We start from the raw sequence: 19,228 nt of genomic DNA, 5'->3' as shown, positions 1-19,228 counted from the left end.
TACGAATTGGTAATTTTACGGAATATGTAACATTGTTATGTTTAATTATTATTCAACATCACAGATTTACAGTATTTGAACAAGAGGGCCTCCCTCGCCAGTAGTGGTAATGTCGTCGCCTTGTAATTAAGGGGTCCCGAAGTCAATCCCCAAGGGAGGTTTCATTGATTTGGTGTTTTAAGTACACTTTGTGCACAGTAAGGCTAATCGGGACTGGACCTACAGTTTATAGTGGGATCCAAACCACTATGTGCCTCCACCGGTATCGAACCCGGGACCCCTAGAGCCCAAAGGAAGGCACATAGTGGTTCAGTCCCGATTAGCTAATCTGTGCATAAAGTGAACTTAAAAACTCAACTGATTAAACTATACTCTGCATGCAGGACGCTTCAGATTATTCTCAGTGAAATTCCTAGAATATCTAAGAAATATTCGAAACGACGATAACAATGTATTTATTAATGTAAATAAATACAATTATGAACAAATACGGCATTTTTGATAAGTAGGCTAAACATGAATTAGGACTTGTAGTCAGGAATAGCGAATTGAGATTGACTTAAACATTTTCCACATGCATATCCACATAAGAGCAAAGTGGGCCATAATAAGGGTTGTGTTCGATTCCCGTTGCGAGAACATAACATTGCACGCTGGTTCGAATCCCGCTTTAAACTGCAGATTCGGTTTTCTCGAATAGTTCCTGCGAGCATAAACTGAACTTAAAACATATTTTAATAAACTTTATTATATGGTTGGTGTAATATAGAAGTTCTTAACCTGCTGTCCGCGGGCCTCCTGGCGGCCGCCATGTCCTCCTCCGAGAGGGCTCCACAAAGGTTTGAAAAAATACACGAAATATTATACTCACAAAGATTCGAAAGAAATACTGACTAAGTAATTGAACAGATTAAAAATTTAGTAAGGTTGTAATGTAATGTATGTATATATAATAATAACCCATAGCTCTACAGCCCGATGAGGGCCTTGGCTTATCTACCAACAACTGTAGGTTCCACTTAACAAAGTGGAAACATGGGAGTATCACACAAAAATCATATTTGGTGCTACATACTTTCACTTAACGAGGTGAAAGTGATAGTTTTGCTAGGAGAGGCTTCACTAACAGGCGCTTTCACATTCATATGAACGAATCCAAAAATGGCTTCATGAAGAGGCCTGTTGGTCTAGGGGTATGATTCTCGCTTTGGGTGCGAGAGGTCCCGGGTTCAAATCCCGGACAGGTCCATGATTCTTTTTCTTTATCGTCTGGGTACGTTAAAAGATCGAAATGACGGTTTCAGCAGTTTTATAGTTATTGAATTCAATGGCAGTATGTAACACAAAAGGTTTTACCCCACCCTCGTCTTTTATGGGAGGCAAGGCCTTGTAATTAATATTTCTTCTAAATTTTAAAAATAACAACTTTGCAAAGGGATCCTGGGTTCGAAAACCGGTGGAGGCACATTTTTGTACAGTGGTTCGGATCCCACTTTAAACTGTAGGTCCAGTCCCGATTAGCTTATCTGTGCATAAAGTGAACTTATAACAACAACAACGACATGATTTATCTATTGCTATCCGCTTTGAATTATTCAGTTCGGTCCAGGAAAAAAATTCAAATCTCATTTCGGTTCCACAGAAGTAACTTTTTCTCTTCTATATTTTTAACAACGCACCGTCTCAACATTGGTATCATTTCTATTCAACCCAACTCTATAATGGAAAAAACATAATAATTGGACCTGCACGGGATTTGAACCCCTGGACTTTTCGCATCTAAACCGAGAATCATACCCGTAGACCAACAGGCTACTTCATTAAACACAAAACTGTGTTTAGATTCTTCCATGTGGATGTGAGATCGCTTGATAGTGAAACGTCTCATTACTCGTAAGAAAACAAAATCACATGAACGATATAAAAGTTATTTCTCGCTCGCAGAGTGAATAAAATGCATTTATTATGTAATACTTCCATGCTTACACTTTACTCAGCGGAGCGCAAAATTGTCGACGTGGATGCATATATAAAAAAAGAAAGTTTTGTCGTTACGCGTGGTACTACTTTATTTTGGAAGGCGAAGGCTGCATGTGGCCTGTTGGTCTAGGGGTATGATTCTCGCTTAGGGTGCGAGAGGTCCCGGGTTCAAATCCCGGGTTCAAATCCCGGACAGGCCCATGACTCCTTTTCTTTATCGTCTGGGCACGTTAAAAGTTCAAAATGGTGGTTTCAGCAGTTTTATATATCTACTGTCTGATTGCCCGGGTATTTATTTATCCGAATCTTCTATTGAAGTTGTCCGTGCGGGAAACATGGCGATCTTAAATCCACTCCACAAGACTTAATAGACTCCTCCTGTGACTTGTTGATCGAGAAAGCAACTCTAACTCCCTCACTCACTCTCTCTCTCTCTCATATATATATATATATATATATATATATATATATATATATATATATATATATATATATATATATCTTTCTCTAAAATGTCATCGTGAATATCACCAAATAGCTTAGCGACTCAGAAAACTATGGATTCGACACTAATCTAGGTCATTATTGACTTTTTATTTTTCACCCCCTCTCCCCCCCATGCCGATAGGCGATGAACTTGGGAGTTCAACGGCATTCGGAGTGTCACTATTCATCTTAACGACCCCGGAAAGTATGGATTCGACACTAATATCGGCCGTTTTCGATTATTTTTACATGTCACCCCTTCCCAGCCCCACCCCTAGAGGTGTCTTAAACCCATAGTATGTCTTACCAGATTGTAAGTGATACGTGTACCAAATTTGGTTGAAATTGCTCCAGGCGTTCGAGAGTTATGCCGGAACAAACATACACACATACATCCATTTTTATTCATTTCAATGTCAGTACGTAACCGAAAAGAAGTTACTATATCAACATTGCGCCCTATACCAGAGAAGAAAGCTAAGCGAAGTATTACGAAACTTAAAGGGAACACTCATCACATTTCCTGACTTTGCAGTTTAACTCTGTCGCTTTGTAATCAAGGAATCCCGCGTTCGATTCCAGGTTATGACATAGTCCCACTTTGTACTGTAGGCGAGGTCCCGATAAGTCTGTGCCTGCAAACTCTATTAAATTTCAACCTTATCTCTTTTACTCTGGAAAAGTGTTTTCCTCTCATGATCCAGCTTTGTTGGATTTTCTTCATGGATTTCACTGCATGTGCACTACATACAAAGCTGCTTAGTTTAACATATGTTTTTGCAAGTTATATTTTCTTGCTCTTTGTGAATTTAATGCATTAAATCTGCAGGGTGTACGTAAAATAATATCCAAGTTAAAAGTTGCTTATTTTCATTTACCTGCGGTATCATAGGCTTAACTTGTGACCTAACATTGGGGGGCAGAATCGAACTTCGGGTAACTTTGCGGGTGGGGGAAAGAACCAATAAGTTTTCAAGCCCACAAAAATATCATCCAGGACTATTTTCATATATAACTGTTACATTTGCAAGATCATAAAAATTACTCGCTACTTTGTTCCTCAGGTTCCAGGTGGTTAACAGAAGTAACTTAAAAATTTTCTTTTTGCAGGGCAAAGATTACTCCTATGTGTAATATAAAGTAACAAATCATACATGGGATGCAAGGGTAGTTCTGCGATTTTACTGCACGCACTAGAAGTGCTCCAAGTGGCCGGTAACCCTTTCCTAATAGTTATTGCCAGTCTCTGATTTGCTTTATTGCCACCCACTTTGCTCCTATATGCACTTGGTGCATTTTGGTTATAAATAGGTGTCTCGTTCTCTTTTCGAATATGCCTCGTTTAGGATTTGGTATCGTTTCTATTCAAGGAGAAAGAATGAGGTGGGCCTGTCCGAGATTTGAACCTCTAACACCCAAAGCGAGAATCATACCCCTTGATCGACAGGCCAACGAACGATTTAACCCATGTACTGCTTACTACTGAATGCAACGCTCCTCGATATGTGCACGGGGAAGGGTTAATGTGTATCTATGAATAGGCATGGGGGCTGAAACTTTTCCACGGTGTGTCCAAGCGTGAGGTGAAAAGAAGTCAAGACAAGAAAGAAACGGAAAAGAGGATACATAAGAAATTACTAGGGACATTGGATTTTCGCGATGCGCGAAATCGCGAAATGTGAAACAAATGTGCAATTTTGAACATTCTGCACGTAACTACACCCCCAATGATGAAATATGCATAGTTTTATTCGCGAAGAAATGCGAAATGTGTGCTTTTCCACGAAATGAACTCTTTTTCGCGAAATAACCATGAAATATCATCAAATTAAGTAGAAAACACGCAAAAACCGGCAATCGAGGTTGTGCGCGCAAACTGTCGATTTGTAACGAAACGTTTACCTAAAGTTTCCTACCACTTGCAGCTGAAGAACGTTTTATCTTCGACCACATCAGGAAGACGCTGCAAATTGGGATTTCCCATGCACATAATCTCAGTTCGAAAACTTCGCTCCCTGTCAAGCTTCATTCCTTTCTTCCCCCGAATATCCATTTTAGAAATGGAGTGATTTTGTGTTGAGGTTATATTTTTGTTTGGACAGGTAAGTACTTGCGTATGTGTACAGTATATAAAAATGAAGAAATAGTTTATCAATTTAGAGCTCTTTTGTATGTTGTTTCCTCTCATGATGAAAAAGTGTGTGCCAATTAGTGTTGCCCACGAGACGAGACTTTGGCCTGTCTCGTCTCGTGGAGTCTCGTGGAAATGCTGTCTCGTCTCGAAAATATTCGTTTGTCTTTCGGTAACGCGTCTGACTACCATGCTAAAGGTCCCGGGTTCGATCCCCGGCCGGTTCAAATCCGGGAACTTTTCTAACGATGGAAGCGGCCCCGGCGCCCACCCAGCGTCGAATAACATGGGTACCTGGGGGAAACCCTGGGGGGTAAAGGCGGTCAGGGGCGTGATGCTGATCACATCACCCCCACTCACGACCGGATCAAGAAAGTGTGGGGCGTTACCCCCACACCCCCTATACGCCTTCATGGCGTGGTGCTAAGCACAGGGGAACACTTTACCTTTTTTTTTTTTTTTTTTTTTTTTTTATGACACATGGTCAATCTCGTCTCGTCTCGAATTTTTAAAAGCCTGTCCCGTCTCGTCCCGTGGGCAACACTAGTGCCAATTATTATTTTTTTTCACCGCTGGTATGTACCGCTGATCTAACATTTTATTTACCGCTCTCCTCAGTTTTTATTTACCATAAATTTGTGTCCCTAGAAATTACCAACCGCGAGAGAAACAGGGAGACAAAGAAATGTAAAAGACGTAGTGAAACAATGAGAAAAGAAGTGCGATAGAACGAGATAAAGAAAGAGACAAATGACGTAGAGGCTAAGAGAAAATAGGAGAGAACAAAGCAGCGGAAAGTGACATAGGGAATCGAGACAGAGAAATGGAGAGAAAGAAGGGACGGGGCACTCAGAGATAGAGAGAGAGAATAAAGAACAAAATGAAGCAGAAAACGCGAAGGAAAAATATAGAAAAAGGGTAATCCAATCAAAAGAAGAAAAGCACGAAACGGAGATATACTAAAACGGAGAAAAAAGAAAGGAAAGCTAGAAAAAGGATACAAGAAAAGAACAACAGAATAGAGATACAAATATAATAGAGAAAGACATAACAAGAAGGCGATATTTCCTTGTTCCTGGAAAGGGGTCAAGTGATTCCGTTCGACCGATTGAGGGCTCCTCAATTATCTACGAATCTAATTTCAGGAGGATGTGGCCAGTGGTGTCCAAGATATTTACAGGGCGTTACATACTGTCCACTGACTCAACTTTCGTACGTCTGATGTGTGAAAAGATAGTTCTGACTACCAAAACCACACACAATAACGATCCATAACTTTGCTTTACACTTATTCACGTGAGAGATACTCATGAAAGGTTTGCTCCAATGTACAGCGAACTGGACTTTGCTCTTCCTTCTAAAACGAAAATATATATATCAACTCTAGAAAAAGAGAATTCAGGAGATAAGTAATCCAGTTTTATCCTGTTGTTTTGTAATTTGAGCACATCTCCCTCTTTATATATATAAAAAAGAAAATCTGCCAGCTTTTCAGTGTCAAGTTGGAAGTCCGAAACATCAAGCCCTTTTTGCAGTAAGAAGAGAAAGAAAAAGTTTCAACTTTTCTGCCGCAACCGGAACAAATGTACAAACAAACAAATAAAATCCTAATTTACACCGCTGATGTGCAGTGTTCGAACGGGATAAAACGCTTTCTACACTTGCAGTCTTATCTGAAAATAAAACAATTTGTAATTTTATCTGTGGACATGTTATTGCATTAGTTTCCACCACTCAACACCACTCTATTATGCATCATGTGAGACAAAGTCAGCTTTGTTGCTTATCAAAACAGTGAATTATCTGAGAGCGAAATAAGAAATAAGATTACATCTACTTAGATTTTACCAAAACATTTGATTCTATGTCTCATGTGCTTCTCACTAGGGGTTCCATAGCTGTTGTACTTTCATGAATGTTTTAATAACAAAATGTTTCCTGTTTGCATAATCTGCTTTTAACATTTTTAAAATTTGCATAATTGTATTCCATAATTCTACTCAGTAGTGGTTGTTGTCAATGGCCTGTTGGTCTAGGGGTATGATTCTCGCTTTGGGTGCGAGAGGTCCCGGGTTCAAATCCCGGACAGGCCCGCTTTTTATTTCTTCACCTACAGATGGATGTAACGTACTTACTTGTATATTTATTTCTCCAGGTGTTAATTGTTAACAGTCATTCAACACACTGCTAATAATAATAATAATAAAAAAAAAGAATCCTGCGTGGGAAACGTCCAGGGTTCTATTTATATTTTCTTTCGGAAATACTGATCAAGTTAGTTTCCTACAAACGATTCTTGTTGTAATTGTTATTATAATTAAATATTCTTCTTCTTCTTATGGCGTTACAGTCCACTGATGAACCATGGCCTCCTCTGTCATTTATCTCCATCTACCTGTACCTTTTGCCACAACTTTCCAATTTCTATACTGGAGCTTCCGAACATCCTCATCCACTCCATCCACCCATCTTAATTTAGGCCTTCCTCGCTTCCTCTGTCCACCTGGGCTATCCAACATCACTCTCTTTGCAGGGTCACTATCACTCATGCGAATCACATGACCTGCCCATCTTAACCTTGCAGCCTTTATTACACCAATAACTGTTGGTTCTTGATATAAGTCGTAGAGCTCCTTATTAAATCGCTTTCTGCATTTTCCATTCTCACATACTGGTTCCAATATTCTTCTTAATATCTTTCTTTGAAAGGTCCCTACTAGCTGTTCATCTTTCCTTGAACTGGTCCAAGTTTCCGCAGCATAGGTCAATACAGGTCTTATCAGTGTCTTGTAAAGTATTAACTCAGTTGCTCTGGACAATATGGTGCTCTTAAAATGTCTCTGTAGTCCATGATAGGCCCTATTCGCTGCTATAAGTCGTGCCTTTACTTCCTCCTGTGAATCATTTTCATATGTCACAACAGAACCCAGGTAGATAAAGGCATCCACTCTATCAAAGGTATAATTAGCCATTGTTATGGTCGGTGATGTATTATATCCGTGTGCTTTACCTGCTGTCATGTACTTAGTCTTCCCTTCATTCACCACCAATCCCATCTTCTTTCCTTCCCTTTCTATGGCTAGAAATGCTTCTTCTTCTGCATGTACAGATCTTCCTACTATGTCCACACCATCCGCATATGCTAGTATCTGGATTGACTTATAATATATGGTACCCCAATGGTACCCTATAATTAAATATTACGAATGGCATATTTAGGGTTACCAGACGTCCGGTTTTTCCCGGACATGTCCTACATTTTAGCCTTATGTCCGGCGTTCGGGAGGAATTTGAAAAATATAATAAATGTCCTACATTTTGAGCGTCACAAATTAGTAAAATACGTGTTTCAGTTGAACAAGGACAAATCATGCAAGCTACAATTCTATAAACTGCACTCCCAATCCCAAAAGTGAAATTAATTTTGATTCTGTCATTACACCACAAGAAAATAAAAGTTTGTCCTGCTAGAAGAAAAATGGCAATTAATGAACAAAGTTTTGAGGCCACATTCTGATGATGTCACTGTTCAGTGCCTGAGCGAAATTTCTTGCCTTGGGGGTTTATATTGATGGAACAACTTGTTTCTCATTCATATTCAATATTTTGATTTTTAAAGTCGTAAAAATAGATGTGGTGGGCCTGACAACCCCCCTCTCCCCCTATCGGGTAAACTAGGGTTAAGAAAGGGTATACTATGTGCTATCAATTCCATTTTCTTTGAGGTGGATAAAAATAATTCTCTTTTGACATGGATAAAATTCTGTGTGTGGAGAGGGTGGGGAATCCCCTGCGCCTCCCCGTTAATGTGCACACTTTTTCTGAGAAGTACCAGTTGAAACATAGTAAGATAAGTAAGAGGTGTATTGTTTAGTATGAAACTATGCACTTAAGAATTCTTTAAAAAAAACAACAACTAAAAAGTGTAAATTTTAAATTACTTTCTAACGTGTTCTACAAATATGTATTGCGAAGTTTTGTGTCCTACATTTTGGCTTAAAGTCATACAGTTTGGGACATTATGTCCTACATTTCCCTTATAGCGATCTGGTAGCCCTAGGCATATTGAAATTAAGGTACAGAATACTATTATGTCGGACTAAAATTTTCAAAATATAATCCTCGGCCATCACGGAATGTTCGGCATAACAATAATAATTACTACCACTTCATTTTGATTGTTGCGATGTGGAAACAAACATGAAAACCATGCAAACGGAGCCGAATGAAGATAAGAAAAGTGAAACCATCTGAGCAGTATTTAAAAATACTTCATAAATTAAATTTAAAAAAAAAAAATATGTTTCAAGAACACTTGTAGTAAACAGGTAGTTAATTAAATGTGCATTCTATTATTTTCCATACTTGTATAATGTCAATGCATGTTTCTCTTGAGAATTTTTTTTGATAGGACCATAATACAATATCGTTGTTATGTCGATTAGATAGACTACAGCCGGTTAACCTTGAGATACGATTCTTGCTTTGGATTCAAACACGTTCCCCATACAATTATGGACCTGCGATTCTTTATATGAGCATAATAATAACCCTTTGCGCTACAGTCCATGAAGAGCCCTGACTTACCTACCGACTGCCGGTCTCCCTCCCACGCTTTACTTCGTTACCTCTAAGCGTGGAGATCTTCAACCAGTATTGGAATAGCCGGGGGGTCAGCCCGTCGTATCCCAAGCCGTTATGGTAGGTCTCCGCGACCGGATTACGCTTACACATTCGAAGCTCCCCATTGAGTCCCTTAGTGGTGACGTCACAGCGGACGACGCGCTGGGGACTGAGTCTAAACAAATAAACACGTGCTTTTCTTCGGAATCAATTGAATGCTGTTTTTCTTCGGAAGGAGTAGCTTTAATTATTGTGACAGCAGTTAAGAATCAAAATTATGGTGCGTATCGTACATCAATGAAAAGATGAGATTTCGGAGAATACGACGATATATCACACATACCTTACAGAGGATAAGGTTAAGAATAACCGGAGTAAGAAAATCATGCATATTCAAAACATTCCACTTCCGAGCACAGCCGAAGACGACCCGAAGCTAGCCAGATCTGAAGTCGGCCACGCTGGGCTATATATGGTGGGAAACCAGCAGCCTCAGGCGATTGAACCGACGACACCCATTGGCTGAGATTTCTTTTGGAGCATTCACTTTACTCTATTTCCTACTCCATTTATTCTTTACATTCTCACCTGTAAGGTATATGTTATATATAGACGTATTCTCCGAAATCTCATCTTTACATTGATGTACGATGCACCTCACAATTTTGTTTCTTAACTGCTGTCACAATAATTAAAGCAACCTTTCCGAAGAAAAATAGCATTGAATTGAATACGAAGAAAAAAAAATAATCCGTCGCGCAACAGCCCATGAAGGGCCTAGGCGTATCTACCGACTGCCGGTCTCCCTCCCACGCTTTCATTCGTCACCTCTAAGCGTGGAGATCTTCAACCGGTATTGGAATAGTCGGGGGGTCGGCCCGACGTATCCCCAGCCGTTATAGTAGGTCTCCGTGACCGGATTACGCTCACTCACTCGGAGCTCCCCAATTTCCTCACGATGGTGGGTTGCCACCGGCCCTATACACAGATCGAAAATTCCCGAGACTGAACCCGGGATCGAACCCATGCCGTCCCGCGGTCGCCGCAGCAAGGTGCCTTAGACTGCACGGCCACGGAGGAGGACTTAAATGAGCATAAAGAGAACTAAACAAACAATCGTTTCTTTTTAATCAAAGTCCCAATGTACACTTGTTCCGACCCCTTTCAGCTGTAGCTATATTTCCAATTAGCCTATATGAGCATGAAGTGGACTTCCAGAATGTCCAATACAATACCTTCCCAATAATCGAATGTCTAGCTGGAGACTTTCTTCTTGGGGTGGTTGGCAACACTGAATCTCGGCCGCCATTTTGAAGCGGCTGCTCGACGAGATGAAAGTATGAATATTTGACGCCCTTTGCATGAAGCTTCCGCTCTTTCACCGCCAGATACGGGCGAAGGAACAAAGCAGCAACAGGCCTGTGATTACCCACACGCACGTACGCACCTGCACACCCGCTCCAGGGGTGATGTCAAGTTTCGCTTTGCAGATTTGCTGAACGCGTCGATTCACAGACGAAATGACGTTGTGGGAACACCAAGGGCAAACGAGTTATTCGCTCTCAAAAAAATGAATCCTGTCGAGTCTCAGTTGGAAAATCAAGAGAATGTCCTTTGCAGTAATACAAAACGTGATGATATACAGAGGTTGATTCATTTATATTGAGCCGAATTCGAATGTGCCACCTACCTAGGAAATGCAGTGTTTCCACCACCGGTTGTGTTCGATTCTGCAGGCCACCACTACTGACTATTGCCCGGCATCGGAGTTTCCATTGCAGGAGACTGCGTTGCAGGTGGACCATGGGTATTGCATCCCACTCCTCGTTACAGGCTTTCCACAGGCCGGAGATGGTGCGGACTCGACGATGGGACAGGCGCCGCTTGAGGAGTCCGAAAGCACAATAGTCCATTGGACTGGCATCTGGACTCTTGACAGGGATGTCAGAGAAGGGAATTGCAGAAATTCCAGTTTCCTGTTCCACTTCCACCGATCACCCGCTAGATGACGTTCATACAGCCTCCTGCAGTTCCTTTTTCGCTCAGCCACATCGCACGGTTTCAGGGCGTGCACACTGCTCTTGTGAATGACCTCGAGGCGTAAATACCTGTGAATGGCGCGGTTGATTGTCGCCTGCGATGTGCGACATTTGCTGGCCATTGCACGCTGTGTGGGGGGATTTTTGGAGGTCGCCATACGCCGAACAACATGCGATAGCGGCAGGGTCCTCTTCGCGGGAGGCCGGTTTCTAGCTGCTCGCGTAGGTGTGGTGAGCCCAGGACTCTGTGCCGCATATTTCCATATAATACGAATCACAGTGGCACGACCTACACGAAAATTATGGACTTTACACATTTCTACGATGCGCGATGCCGTGAACTTACCGTCGGAAAGGGCAACAATGTACCCCACCCAGAATCTGTTCAGTTTCGGCGGCATCAGACTACGCTCGACCACACTGCTCTACTGAGGGACTAACGAGATACTGTTGCTTGCCTCGGGGCAATCTCACGGCGATGCGTTGCGAATGCACGGTACAGTGGCACATTGAATTCGGCTCAATATAAATGAATCAGCCTCTGTATACTTGCAGGCGGTCGTAGAGAATTAATACCACAGAGAACCCCACAGGCTTCTCTGTATTAAGAGATCCATCCCCAAGAAGATTGTCAAAACTCTATATTTCAAATCATCTTAATGATAGGCTAATCGGCAGTGGCCAAGCGTGACATTTTTACGTAGTCATCGCAAGACTTGCCAAACGTCAAGGTCAATCTTTCAACCGTGGGGGGGGGGGGGGACTCCTACATTGATAATGATGATATCAGTGTGAAGTACAGACGTGTGAAGTACAGATGGCCAAATTTCTTAAATTCTACCCGTAAAATGGAAACATTGTTAAACCTCTCTCTCTCCGAAATTCGGATTGCCTCCGAAATCCGTGTAGCAAAATTTCCGAATCGAGATTTTAAACTTTCCGGAATCCTGATGTTTTTGACCATCCCTGGTGTGAAAGTGAGATATGTTAGGGAAAAGGTTCTGTCTAAGTAAGTATGTCTGTCACCTCCAGAACAAAATCTTGATCGTGAAGTACTTCGTGTTTTGTAAAGCAAGAACATTATTTTCCGAAATCGATATTTGAACCGCAGGATCAAAATAAAAATTGAAAACTGTGAAGGAAATACAATGGATCTAGAACTGCTTCCCACCCCCCCCCCCCCAGTTCTTTCTAGCACTAACAGTGGGGAAATTTATGCTTTTGCTTACTTATATTTATTTTCAATGTACCATTACTTTCATGTATTCTGTGTAAGTTGCGTTGCGATGCTCTTCAATGTGTTTTTTCTTAAAAGGCCTACAATGGTGGACGTTCTGAGAAGTTTCATCTTGATGACGTCACAGAAACCCTGCCTTGTTTGTAAACAAGGGGGCTGAAAAAAAGGTCTCTTATGACCAGACCTTCAAGAGCGGGGGAAAGCGGTCGATGGACCTTGGATTCGCAGACCTGCTGCGATGACTTGGCCCGCCTGACACCATTGCACTCAACAGGAAACGTAGCGGGACGGTTGGGCAGGGGGGGAGGAGAACTCGGTTCTCCTTTCCATGCACTACACTTAGCGAATCTCTTGCGTATTTCTAGCGATTTCATGGCGTCGCGTGACTAATTTCACTCAAATATGCGAGTATTCTGACTTATTTTTTACTGCTTCTCTAAAGTATTTAAAAAGCAAAATTTTTATTATTTTGTTTTGTCATCGCCGCATCTTCCGATGACCGGACGCCTCGCCTCAGTAGATAGAAAAAGAGAGTTCACAAACCGAAAATGGAGCTCGCCTTAATGGATTTCTCTCGTAAGGCATGAGCTCCATTTTCTGGCAGTGTTGCCAGCTCCTTACTCGAAAAAATCACCAAGGTTTTTTTTGGGGTTTAACCTAGCCTAAAGCAAGGAGCTGGCAATCTTGCTTGAGGTATTTTCTCGCAGTGTTGCCAACTCCTCACTCGAAAAAATCACCAAGGTTTTTTTTTTGGTCTAACCTAGCCTAAAGCAAGGAGCTGACAACCTTGCTTGAGGCTTGCGTTACAGTGCATAAAGCAAGGTTGCCAACCCACTGGTACTTTTGCCATAGCCTTTTACAAGAAAAAAAAAGAGATAGGGAAGAGTTAAACAACCGACAGCTTACCCACAGCCTTTTTTGCTCTAACCTAACCTAAAACAAGGAGGTGGCAACTTTGCTTGTGCAATCAACCCGGTTGACCGCCCTCAAGTAAAAATCAGCGTTGCCAACTCCTCACTCGAAAAAAAATCACCAAGGTTTTTCTTGGTCTAACCTAACCTAAAGCAAGGAGGTGGCAACTTTGCTTGTGCAATCAACCCGGTTGACCGCCCTCAAGTAAAAATCAGCGTTGCCAACTCCTCACTCGAAAATAAATCACCAAGGTTTTTCTTGGTCTAACCTAACCTAAAGCAAGGAGGTGGCAACTTTGCTTGTGCAATCAACCCGGTTGACCACCCTCAAGTAAAAATCAGCGTTGCCAACTCCTCACTCGAAAATAAATCACCAAGGTTTTTCTTGGTCTAACCTAACTTAAAGCAAGGAGCTGGCAATTTTGCTTGTGCAATCAACCCGGTTGACCACCCTCAAGTAAAAATCAGCGTTGCCAACTCCTCACTCGAAAAAAAATCACCAAGATTTTTTTTGGTCTAACCTAACCTAAAGCAAGGAGGTGGCAACTTGCTTGAGGCTTGCCTTACAGCGCATAAAGCAATTTTTGCCAACCTGCATATACTAAACAAAGAGAGCCGGCACTGCTGTAAAAGAGAGAGAGATGGGTGGATGGCAACGCAGTATGTGTGTGCGTGTGTGTGTATAATATGTGGCATTATTAACTAGAGTGTGTTGGCAATTTACTTACAACTAAAAAAAATAGAGATGGCAACGTTGGTGTAAGATGAAGAGAGAGAGAGAGACCCATTGGCTGGCAACAGTAACGAGCGAATGCGCCATATCGTAATTTTCCAACTCCGTATATCGTGACCTTTGTAAACCTCTCTCGGGGGAACGATGTGCCACACGCACGCGCGCACACGCCTGTATTGTGACGCAAGCGAACAAACAAATAATAATTGTTGTCTTTTAGGATACCTGGCCCCTATAACCTCGCGAGGGGTGCGTGGTGCCCAACCAAAAACGTAAAGGTTTTCCTGTACGGCCTTCGAACGTAGAATTGATTGACGTGCGGGCGAATCTCTTCTGGAATGTTTTTCAATTCGTACATCTGACCATACATGCTATTTATCATCAATTTAGCCGTGTTCTGTTTGGCGTCTATTTCGAGCAGTTTGCCCGGCGGTAAAGTCTTATTGTTTTTTTAATTTTTTTGATTTTTTACGCAAGGCCATGATCTTGCGTATGCACGTGGCGTTTAGCGTGTCTCGTGAAAAATACACGTGAAGATCAGCTTCCGTACAACCGGCTGGATTTGTAACGCCGCGATAAACATCAACTTCCGTACCGGGCAGAATGCCTGTTCCGGCGTGGAATTTGCGCCACTCCCAAGTTTACGTTGAAAGGGGAGAGGCCAGCTGCTACTTTGGCCATGCACATGCCCTCTTAACTTGCCCCGTAGGACATGTTCTGTTCTCTTACGAGAATTAATATAGGTTGTCATAGAACCCTCCAATTCATGACTTAGCAAAAACAATCTGTTTGGGGATTCATCACGTACACCTATATGTGAGAAAAAGTATGAATAGAACCTATGCTCGGAAATTCAAAATGGCGACCAGAAGTGGGGTTATCTTGGAAACGGTAAGACTTAGGAAAAATCTGTTTGGTGATTCATCACGTACGCCTGTATGTGAGAAAAAATATGAATAGAACCTATGCTCGGAAATCCAAAATGGCGACCTTAAGTGGCATTATCTTGGAAACGGTAAAACTTAAGAGAAATCTGTTTGCGGATTCATCACGTACGCCTATATGTGAGAAAAAGTATGAATAGAACCTATGCTCGGAAATTCAAAATGGCGACCGGAAGTGGCGTTATCTTGGAAACGGCAAGACTTAGGAGAAATCTGTTTTCGGATTCATCACGTACAACTATACGTGAGTAAAAATATGAATAGAACCTATGTTCGGAAATCGAAAATGGCGACCGGAAGTGGGGTTATCTTGGAAACGGTAAGACTTAGGAGAAATCTGTTTTCAGATTCATCACGTACGCCTATACGTGAGAAAAAGTATGAATAGAATCTATGTTCGGAAATCGAAAATAGCGACCGGAAGTGGCGTTATCTTGGAAACGGTAAGACTTAGAAGAAATCTGTTTTCGGATTCATCACGTACGCCTATACGTGAGTAAAATATGAATAGAACCTATGCTCGGAAATCGAAAATAGCGACCGGAAATAGGGTTATCTTGGAAACGGTAAAACTTAGGAAAAATCTGTTTGCGGATTCATCACATACACCTATACGTGAGAAAAAGTATGAATAGAACCTATGTTCGGAAATCGAAAATAGCGACCGGAAATAGGGTTATCTAGGAAACAGTAAAACTTAGAAAAAATATGTTTGCGGATTCATCACGTACGCCTATATGTGAGAAAAAGTATGAATAGAACCTATGTTCGGAAATCCAAAATGGCGACCGGAAGTGGCGTTATCTTGGAAACGGTAAAACTTAGGAGAAATCTGTTTGCTGATTCATCACGTACGCCTATACGTGAGAAAAAGTATGAATAGAACCTATGCTCGGAAATCGAAAATGGCGACCGGAAGTGGCGTTATCTTGGAAACGGTAAGACTTAGGAAAATTCTGTTTGCGGATTCAGCACGTACGCCTATACGTGAGTAAAAGTATGAATAGAACCTATGTTCGGAAATCGAAAATGGCAACCGGAAGTGGCGTTATCTTGGAAACGGCAAGACTTAGAAGAAATCTGTTTGCGGATTCATCACGTACACCTATACGTGAGAAAAAGTATGAATAGAACCTATGTTCGGAAATCGAAAATGGCGACCGGAAGTGGGGTTATCTTGGAAACGGTAAAACTTAGGAAAAATCTGTTTGGTGATTCGTCACGTACACCTATATGTGAGAAAAAATATGAATAGAACCTATGTTCGGAAATCCAAAATGGCGACCGGAAGTGGGATTATCTTGGAAACGGTAAGACTTAGGAGAAATCTGTTTGCGGATTTTTCATGTACACCTATACGTGAGAAAAAGTATGAATAGAACCTATGCTCGGAAATCGAAAATAGCGACCGGAAGTGGCGTTATCTTGGAAACGGTAAGACTTAGGAGAAATCTGTTTGCGGATTCATCACGTACGCCTATATGTGAGAAAAAGTATGAATAGAACCTATGCTCGGAAATCCAAAATGGCGACCGGAAGTGGGGTTATCTTGGAAACGGTAAGACTTAAAAAAAATCTGTTTGCAGATTCATCACGTACGCCTATACGTGAGTAAAATATGAATAGAACCTATGCTCGGAAATCGAAAATAGCGACCGGAAATAGGGTTATCTTGGAAACGGCAAGACTTAGAAAAAATATGTTTGCTGATTCATCATGTACGTTTATACGTGAGTAAAAATATGAATAGAACCTATGTTTGGAAATTTGAACGAAGCGAACAGAGAGATCGAATACGACGTGGACGTAGGGGACGGGTTTGTTCATCCTCACAGAGCAGACCTCTATCTTCAATTCGACGTGGTGAAGAAGAAAAGCGGATACCCGTTTCCCCGCAGCAGCAAACTTGATACTCGTGGACAACTTCGTGCCTCACCTGTTCTCGCAGGTGGAGGTGAGGAAACACAACACCGTCATCGACAGAATAGATTATCCAGGCATCACGTCGACGGCGGTGGGAACTTTGAAATTATCCAAAACAGACGCAGCGTACTATCAGGTAGGAGGATTTGAAGCAGAAACCAAAATATCGACGAGAAGTCACACGGTGCTCTTTCCCATGCGTTTGCTTCCGGGATTTTTCTCGGACTACAAGGAGATTATGTGGAAGAGAGGACTGTGCGTTATGTTTCGAAGAGCTGCCAACAACAACGACGCACTGATGCACTGATGCGACGCAGTTCAACAACATACAGTTCGACATGCCAGATTTTGTCGTAGTGCTTTTTCAGACCGGGAGGGACAAAAATCAGGAAAAAGATTCCAGCAAGTTTGACGACTGCAAGATCAAGAATGTTTATTTGAAGAACAGTAGAAACGAAGTGTTCCCGCACGAGAATTACAACCTCGACGTGACCAAAAACGATTACCTCAAACTTTACGAAGCGTTCTCGGCTTACAAACACGTGACCGAGGGAAGCGTGGACATGTACTACACGCCCAGCGAATTCAAAGCACGGAGACCCATGACTGTCATCAACACATCTAAGAGAAAGAAGGTTGTGGTCAACGATCGAACCAACATCAAGATCGTCTGCGAGTTTCACGATGCCTTGCCCGAGGATATCCTATGTAGTGGAACGTGGAGAGAAACCTTGGTGATTTTTTCGAGTAAGATGTTGGCAACACTGCGAGAAAATAAGGCTTATGCCTTACAAGAGCAAACTATTAAGGCGAGCCTCACCGAGCCTTATTTTCGGTCGCAGAATTCTCTATTTGGGTCTACTAATGTTGCCAACTCACTAGGCCGTATCAATATTGCGCGCTCAAGCATGATTTAATTTTATTATATTTTCAGATTCACCACAAAACAAGGTGTTGACAGGCAGTGTGTATATATATTGTAAGAAGATGTTTTATTATCAACCTCTACTTCTTGCAGTACATCCTGGACACAGCGTTGCAGGTTAACAAAGGATTTTTGGTTAGTATATATTTTTTTTCTTAAAACTGTTCGGTTACTCGCTCGTTCCTGGCATCATACACAAAAGTTTTCTCTGCGATGAGGATGACGCTACAAAGAGTGTCGGCAGGCAAGGCATCGTGGAACTCGCACACAATCTTGATGTTGGTGCGATCGTTAACAACCACCTGCTTTCTTTTAGATGTGTTGATGAGGAACATGGGTCTGCGAGCTATGAACTCGTTTGGATTGTAGTACACGTCCACGTTACCGGAAGTCACTCGTTTGTAAGCTGTGTACGCCTCGTACAGTTTCAGGTAGTCTTTTTCTGCGATGTTTAGGTTGTAGTTCTCACGTGGGAAAACTTCGTTCCTGCCATTTTTGAGGTAAATGTTCTTAATCTTGCAGTTGTCGAACTGGCTTGAATTTTTCTCCTGATTGTTACCTCTTCCTGTCTGGAAGAGTACGACTGCAAACTCGGGCATGTCGTACCGAATGTTGTTGAATTGCGTGGTTACGTCAAATTCGAAATGATTGCCGGAAGCAGGTTTTTGCACACACTGGTAGCCATAAAACTGAATGGACACTTGAGGATTCTTCAGGATGTCGGCTTTGTACTTGAGAGCATAGTTTGATTCGTATTCTACCACTGGCACGCGCAGCTCCATGGATTTTACAATACACTTGGCAGCGTCGGGTAGTGTGTTGGGAAGCAAGGTAGTCCCGTCAGGGCCCAAAGTGCTGTATCGCATCAGTGCGTCGTTGTCGTTGGCAGCTCTGCGAAAAGTAACACGCAAACCACCCTTCCACATGATCTCCTTGTAGTCCGAGAAGAAACCGGGCAGCAGACGCATGGGAAACAGTACTGTGTGACTTTGAGTTTTTATTTTTGTACCTGCTTCGAATCCCCCTGCCTGGTAGTATGCTGCATCGGTCTTGGAGAGTTTCAGTGTTCCCACGGCAGTCGAGGTAATCCCGGGATAGTCAACCCTATCGATGACGGTGCCGTGCTTTCTAACTTCCACCTGTGAGAATAGGTACGGCACAAAATTATCTACGAGTCTTAGGTTTGCGTTGGCAAGAAATGCTTCGCCGTTGTCTCTCTTCACTACATCAAACTTGACGTACAAATCAGCTCTGTGAGGGTGAATGAATCCATCCCCGACGTCCACATCGTATTCT

General features: G+C 42.1%; 1 protein-coding gene and 2 non-coding genes across 3 annotated transcripts in view; 2 read left to right on the top strand and 1 right to left on the bottom strand.

The window, feature by feature from the left end:
* LOC145992738 (tectonic-2-like) overlaps positions 1-19,228 on the bottom strand; it is a 619,016-nt gene that overhangs the window by 140,228 nt on the left and 459,560 nt on the right. The gene's annotated exons all lie outside the window — the stretch shown is intronic.
* Positions 1,177-1,248, top strand: TRNAP-UGG (transfer RNA proline (anticodon UGG)). Its single transcript has one exon. It is a non-coding gene; the product is annotated as a tRNA-Pro (tRNA).
* Positions 6,619-6,690, top strand: TRNAP-UGG (transfer RNA proline (anticodon UGG)). Its single transcript has one exon. It is a non-coding gene; the product is annotated as a tRNA-Pro (tRNA).

The sequence above is a fragment of the Lepisma saccharinum genome, chromosome 9, assembly GCF_977018435.1.
Source record: "Lepisma saccharinum chromosome 9, izLepSacc3.1, whole genome shotgun sequence".
In the NCBI taxonomy this organism is placed as follows: Eukaryota; Metazoa; Arthropoda; class Insecta; order Zygentoma; family Lepismatidae; genus Lepisma; species Lepisma saccharinum.
This window is presented reverse-complemented; position numbering and strand designations above follow the sequence as displayed.